The sequence below is a fragment of the Theobroma umbraticum genome, unplaced genomic scaffold (genome assembly GCF_002168275.2).
Source record: "Theobroma umbraticum cultivar Fairchild unplaced genomic scaffold, ASM216827v3 scaffold_228.0, whole genome shotgun sequence".
NCBI lineage: Eukaryota > Viridiplantae > Streptophyta > Magnoliopsida > Malvales > Malvaceae > Theobroma > Theobroma umbraticum.
Window position 1 is genome coordinate 2,644,580 of NW_018397274.1, and position 6,359 is coordinate 2,650,938.

Consider the following 6,359-nt stretch of genomic DNA (forward strand, 5'->3'; position numbering starts at 1 on the left):
AAAATCAAATTCTCCAAATAGTCATCCACTCAAGCACATCAAAACTATCGTTTGATATCTTCAAAGTGCTGGAAAGATAAATCTGAAAACGCAAGAGAGAGAATCAGGAGCATAGAAGAAGAATGCCGAAGAGAGAAATCAATAAAATTAGAGAGAGTGGGATGTTGAGAGAGAAATCAGAAGCATAAATGAGAAAAAATTATGATGAATGGTTTAATTTATTTGAAATAATTTCAAAGATATTTTCATCAAATCATGACTAAATATAATTAAAAATAATTAAATTTATTTTGATGTTATTTTTGAAATGTTCTTATCAAGAAAGGTTATTCCTCATAAATTTTTCTAAATTTTTTGTACTTTAAGAAGCCCAGAGAGGCAGAGAAAATGATAATCCCGCAAACCCCTGCAATTATGACGATCCTGATAAATGTAGCAGGGTGATCGAAAAAGGGAAGGTCAAAATTCATACCCAACACTCCTACTACCGTACCAAATATGGTAAGAGCCAAGGTTGTTGTTGTGACTAGCAGCTCAAACTGAATCAGCCGGTTTCGCTGAATATCCTACAACCCAAAGTTCATCAAAACTTGAGAAGCTTTCCACCAATATACACAATTCAAAGGAAGCTACAAAATTTGATTACCAGCTGAATGTTGATAAAATCTTCTGTATCATCAATGTATTCCTTCATCTGAAATAGGAGGAATAAAATGTTGCATAAATCAATACCATCCGACACAAAGGGAAGAAGAGAAGAATTTAAACACATTGCGATTGCTCTACAGACCAATGTCAACTTGTTCAGGTTGCTGTCATCAAAAGAAAGTATGATTCCAGTAACATCTCCACGTCTTCTAAACTCTCTAGAGACCTCTCTGAAGCCCTCATGCTCTTGCGGCGGCCCCACACGGTGGTCAAGCTATGTTTCAGCCTTACGCCGGAGTCAGGGGGTGAAGAAACAGAGGAAACTGGAGTAAGTTTTTTTAACCCTATTTTAACCTTGTTAAAATAGTCAAAAATTAATAGTTTTTGTGTTGTAACTTGTTAAAATTAATAATCAAAGGTTATTTTAATTTTATTTAAATAATTTTAAATAATTATTTGAATAAGTTTTTTAAATTTAATAAAAATAATAATGTAATTATGTCATACTTAAATCCTAATTTTAAACTTTTATTTTGTTATATTTGATGTTATTATTATTTTATTTTATTATAATTATTTTATAATTATTAATTTTAAATTTAAATAATAAAATTATTTTTAATTATAAATATTTTTATTTAATCGTATCAACGTATTATTAATCGTGTTGTGTCATTTATTGACACGCTTAACAAATGTGTTAATCGTGTCGTGTCATGTCGTGTTACACGATTATTAAGTGTATATATGTACGTGTTTTAGATTTAAATCATGAATATTATTTATGTTGTATTTATATTTAATTTTAATGTATTTCTTATCTAATCGTATTTGACACATTTAAGATATGAAAATACAAATTACTAAATCCAAAAATATCAATTGGTATCATAAAAAGTTATAAAGGCAACAACTTAATTAATAAAGTTGGATGTAAATCACATCAACTGATCATATAAAAATAATATATATATATATATATATAAATCATATAACATTTTCATCAAATTTAGAATCTTAATTTTTTAAATTTATCTAATAAAGAAAAATTGTTAACACAAGTTATTAATTGTCTTAACCAGATTGATGTTTGTGTGTCACGTGGTTATGATTTGGTAAAAGATTAATATAATATTTTTAAAAAATTTATATATATTTATTTTTTTACATTAAAAATGATTAAAAAGTAGTTATAAAAATAATCATAATATATATAATAATAATTAAAAATTAAGAAGTAATGGACGTTGTCACTTACCATTCGCTTGGCTCCACCAATGGCTAGTACATACTGTAAAACTACACAGAGGGTGGATTTGAGTGGCAAGCGCGCCAAATATTGTTTGTGAGCACAGGATTGGGGCCACTGCAGGGCAGCAGTTGGAAAATGCTACCCTATTAACCAAAAAATAAAAAACTAATCTTATTTATTTATTTATTTATTTATTATTTTTTAGGAAAATGCTAGTCAAATTTGGCTGCTTGACTTGGTAAGATTAGTGGGTACTGGGTAATTGTCAGTAGACTTTTAATCTCATTCACCATGATGAAGCTTCCAAAAATTAAAATTAAAATCCATTAAAAATAAAAACTGGTCCCATATATTAATTAACATTGACTGTCATGAAGCAAAATGCAAATAAGAGAAAACACACATTTATAATCTATAACTTATATAATTCTAAAGTTATGAAAATATAAAAAAAAAAAATTGACTTTTGATTTTTTCAATTTTAAAAATTTCAACACGTTGTGGCTCTCTATTTAACCTGATTGTTATGCTGATGATATGTGAAAAGCTATGAGATTAAAAAAAAAAGAAATTAACCTTTGGCTTTTGTAAGTTTGGGTATTACAATTAATTGTTTAGATGTGTAACATGTTTAAATTTGGGTGAGTTGTTCTTCTTTCATTGAGAATTATATTTGATCTCTATATCTATCAACTGTTTTTTATCTCGATTTTCGCTTTTACTTAAATTTTTTTTCTTTTTTAGAAATTTATTTAGTTGTTTGTAAGTTTTTTTACTTTTGTTTCTTTTATCTCCCCGATCTTTTGTTTATCATTTTGTGCTGCTTTTGTTCTTCGTTAGTTACCCAACCACAACCACTTACTTTGCTTTGTTTTAGATAATTCCTGAGCTTATCATGTTAATCTTTTTTATCCGTCTTATTGTGATTAATTTTTAATAAGTTTTTTAGTACATTAAAACCATCAAATCAAATAGTGCTTACTTCATTTGCTATTTAGTTTTTTTTATGCATTTTCAACAATTTAATGTTCATATTAGATATATAAGTTCCACAATTAATTAGTTAATGTTTGTATTTTTTTTAATGATATGTCATAAGTTTTATATCTATTTGACCCTTCTATTTACTATTCATTTTCTCCGATGGAATTGAACATCTAATGAAATTTATAACAAGATTTAACTTCCATTGGCATCTAATATATGAAGGCTCAGCTGAGTATTCATTCTTCGACCAGAATTATCATTAAAATCAAAATCACAGAAATAATTTGATGCAACCTCAATCACCGTACAAATCAAACAAAAAAGAACAAAAAATAAAAAAATAAAACAATTGAATGAAAAAAACAAATTCCCCAACCCAAACTTTTAATCCCACTTTCCAATAACCAAAACCTAGATTTTCAAAATCTTCATTTTCCCACGGTTAAAACTTTACATCAACCCAACAACAATGTCTTTTTTTTCATTTTTTTTTAAAGCTAGGTGTGTATTGTTATAAAAATATTGATCAAAATTGTCTACCAGAAGAAAGAAATATAATAAACTCTTCACCTCTACAATGGAAAATACAAATTCAGTATTACAATTAGAACAATATTTCAAAGCTCAGATTTTTGAAGACGTCATTTTTCCACAGTTAAAACTTTACATCAACCCAACAACAATGACTTTCTTTCTTTTCTTTTTTTTTAAAGCTACCTGTGTATTGCTATAAAAATATTGACAAAAAATGTCTATTGAAAGAAAGATACGTAAGAAACTCTTCATCTCAACAGGGGAATCTATAGCTTATATGAAATCTTAACATCTAATTGCCAACTACATATGAAAATGTCTTATTCTTTTGTTCAAGATTACATGTAATATTATACATTATAATTATATTTTTTTATATATATACTTGGAATGCTGGCTGAATATTAAAACACTACTTTACCTAATTACATATATTTTGTAACAACAATAATGATATTTTTTGTAAAACAATCAATTGTACAATTTTCCCTCTTGGGTATGACCAATAAATAAGATTAATTAAGAAATATTAGACTAGTATGCAATAGTATACATAAATCCAAGATTACGTAGCCCTATTTCAAAAATCACCCTGTCGGACGTATAGTCTATAGTTGGCTAGGAATTTTTTATTCAAAGAGCCGTAATCATGAGAGATGGATTAAACTTTAAATCCAAATCATATTCGCGAGGTCGTGCGTTTTTTTTGTGCAACATGAAAAGCAAACCCGCTCGAGCCAGTGCCATGTGCATATAAAGCAAAAGGTCAATCAACATGGTACAATAACACTGTAATTGGCATATTCTGAAAAAAGAGTCATGTCTTCGCCGGTCCGAGCTGGCAACCACCCTGGATTAGATAAGCAATTATTGCATCTCTGAATATCTTCTTTTTTAAATAATGGAACCCCCTTTGTCTCTGCTTAAATATAATTAATTTGACCAAATTAACTCACGAGTGCATTTCTTTTGGCTAGCCAGCACTGAATATATATCTCCATGGAAGAACTTCTTCAGCCACAAGCACTTACGACTACGGCTATCTTCAGAAAAGTACTCACGAGCACTGACGTCCATAGAAGATTGTCATTTCCGGAGCACTGCTTAGCTGATTTGCCGCCACTTGAAGGGCGCCCTGTAATAGATTTTCCTGCACAATTCTAGCTGGACTCGTCCCAAGGCCGGTTATTGGTAAGGGCTGGTCTCAATTCGTTCGAAGCAAAGAGCTCAAGATTTATTCTTTACAAGGAGGAGGATAGTGGAGCACGGTATAAAATCGAAATTAAGAAGAGTTCTAACTAACTTGTACATAAACACTAAGAAATAGAATGAGTGCAACAAATTTAATATTACAAGTATATATTCAAAAGAAAACCCCAATGGGAGTTTTCAGAATTGACCACGTGGAGGGTAGAGAGAGAAAGAAAGTAGATGTCGAAACAAAGAGGTCAGGGTTTACTATGCGGAGAGCAGATAAATAGAAAAGATGTTGAAGCAAAGATTTTGTTATATAAATGTTATGATACGTTGTAATAGAAATTATTAGCAAATAATAATGAAACGTATGTTAAATTTTACGTATAATTAATTATATTAGTTCAAGATGTATTACCATAATAAGAATTTAGAACACAAAAATGCACATGATTTGTGATACATGAGTAAATAATATTGACCAGATTAATTGTTGGGGCTCAGTGCATTAGAATTTCATTCTTTTTTTTTTTTCTAATAACTCTCCATTAACTTAGACCTAATGTGATTATAGACAGCCATACTTTTATATAATGAATCATTAATTCCATCCATAATAGGATTTAGGGTTTTTACCTACACATTTAAGCCAACTGTTAGAATTGTTAGTTCAAATATAACAAAGAGTAGTCCAAAAGGGGATGAATTAGATTTTTAAAAATTCTTTTTCACAAATCAAACTTTTAACGACAATTGTAGTGGGAAAAATCAACTACTGTTATGAGTTCACATGATATCCCTTGAGTGCTTAATGGGGACTTCAACGTTGTTAAGAAGTCAAGATGAAAGGTTAGGTGGCCTTATTAACGAGATTGCCTCAAGTCTGATATTTCCTTGCTTGCTCCCCAACATAACCCACTCATCTTTGCAGGGGCAGTGTTCAGCCAGCCCAATGGCTCGTTTTGCAATTTTGAGGCCTTCCAGTCTTGATACACGCTGCTGTGAGTAGCCATAGCAGAGATGCAAAGCACCAGGTCAAACAAGATTACAAAAACCATTTTCAAGGACACAATCAGACCTTTAGTCAATTACCGAAAGCCATATTGATTTCATACTTGATGGTTATGAATTAATTGATTGTTTCCAGTTGTTCACAACAGACCTATTCACACTAAATCAAAATGTTAAATACCTTATGCTGTTTATCCGTAGAATCAGGCCATAGGCCATAAGACAAGTTCAGTCTTAAGATGTTGACACTGCTGAGCAGTGATCACCCAATTTTCCAAATAGCTTCCACGCCCTGGGAGCATTTTAACAGCTTCCAGACAGATTTCAAATGGTATAATATTCACAAGATAACTCAAAATATGTACCGTTGCTTGTGGTGCACAAGTGATAATTAACTCCGTGGTATAATATGGAACTTTATGTACATGACCCTACCTGGCCAATATCCAACATTATGGTTAACTCCGTGGTGTGTTCTTCGGATCAAATCCAGTGACAGTTTTCCATTCATCACCCTCCGAGGCTGGATAAACTATCTTCAAAGGCATTTGTAACGACAAATGTTGTTTAATTGTGTGAAATCAAGACAGTAGTATTTTTGGATGCGAAATCAGAGAGCTTCGATGCGCTTATCAATACGCTCAATCAGTTCCTTGTCATCTCTCACTGGTTTCAGCATCTGCCTAGAACACCTCAATGCAAACAGACGAAGGCTTGAATCTCAATCGGACAC

At 30.8% G+C, this 6,359-nt stretch overlaps 1 pseudogene; it reads right to left on the minus strand.

Annotated features, from left to right (window-relative positions):
* Positions 1 to 4,498, minus strand: part of LOC110427341 (uncharacterized) — a 12,745-nt pseudogene extending 8,247 nt beyond the window's left edge.
* Between the last annotated feature and the right edge of the window lie 1,861 nt (positions 4,499 to 6,359).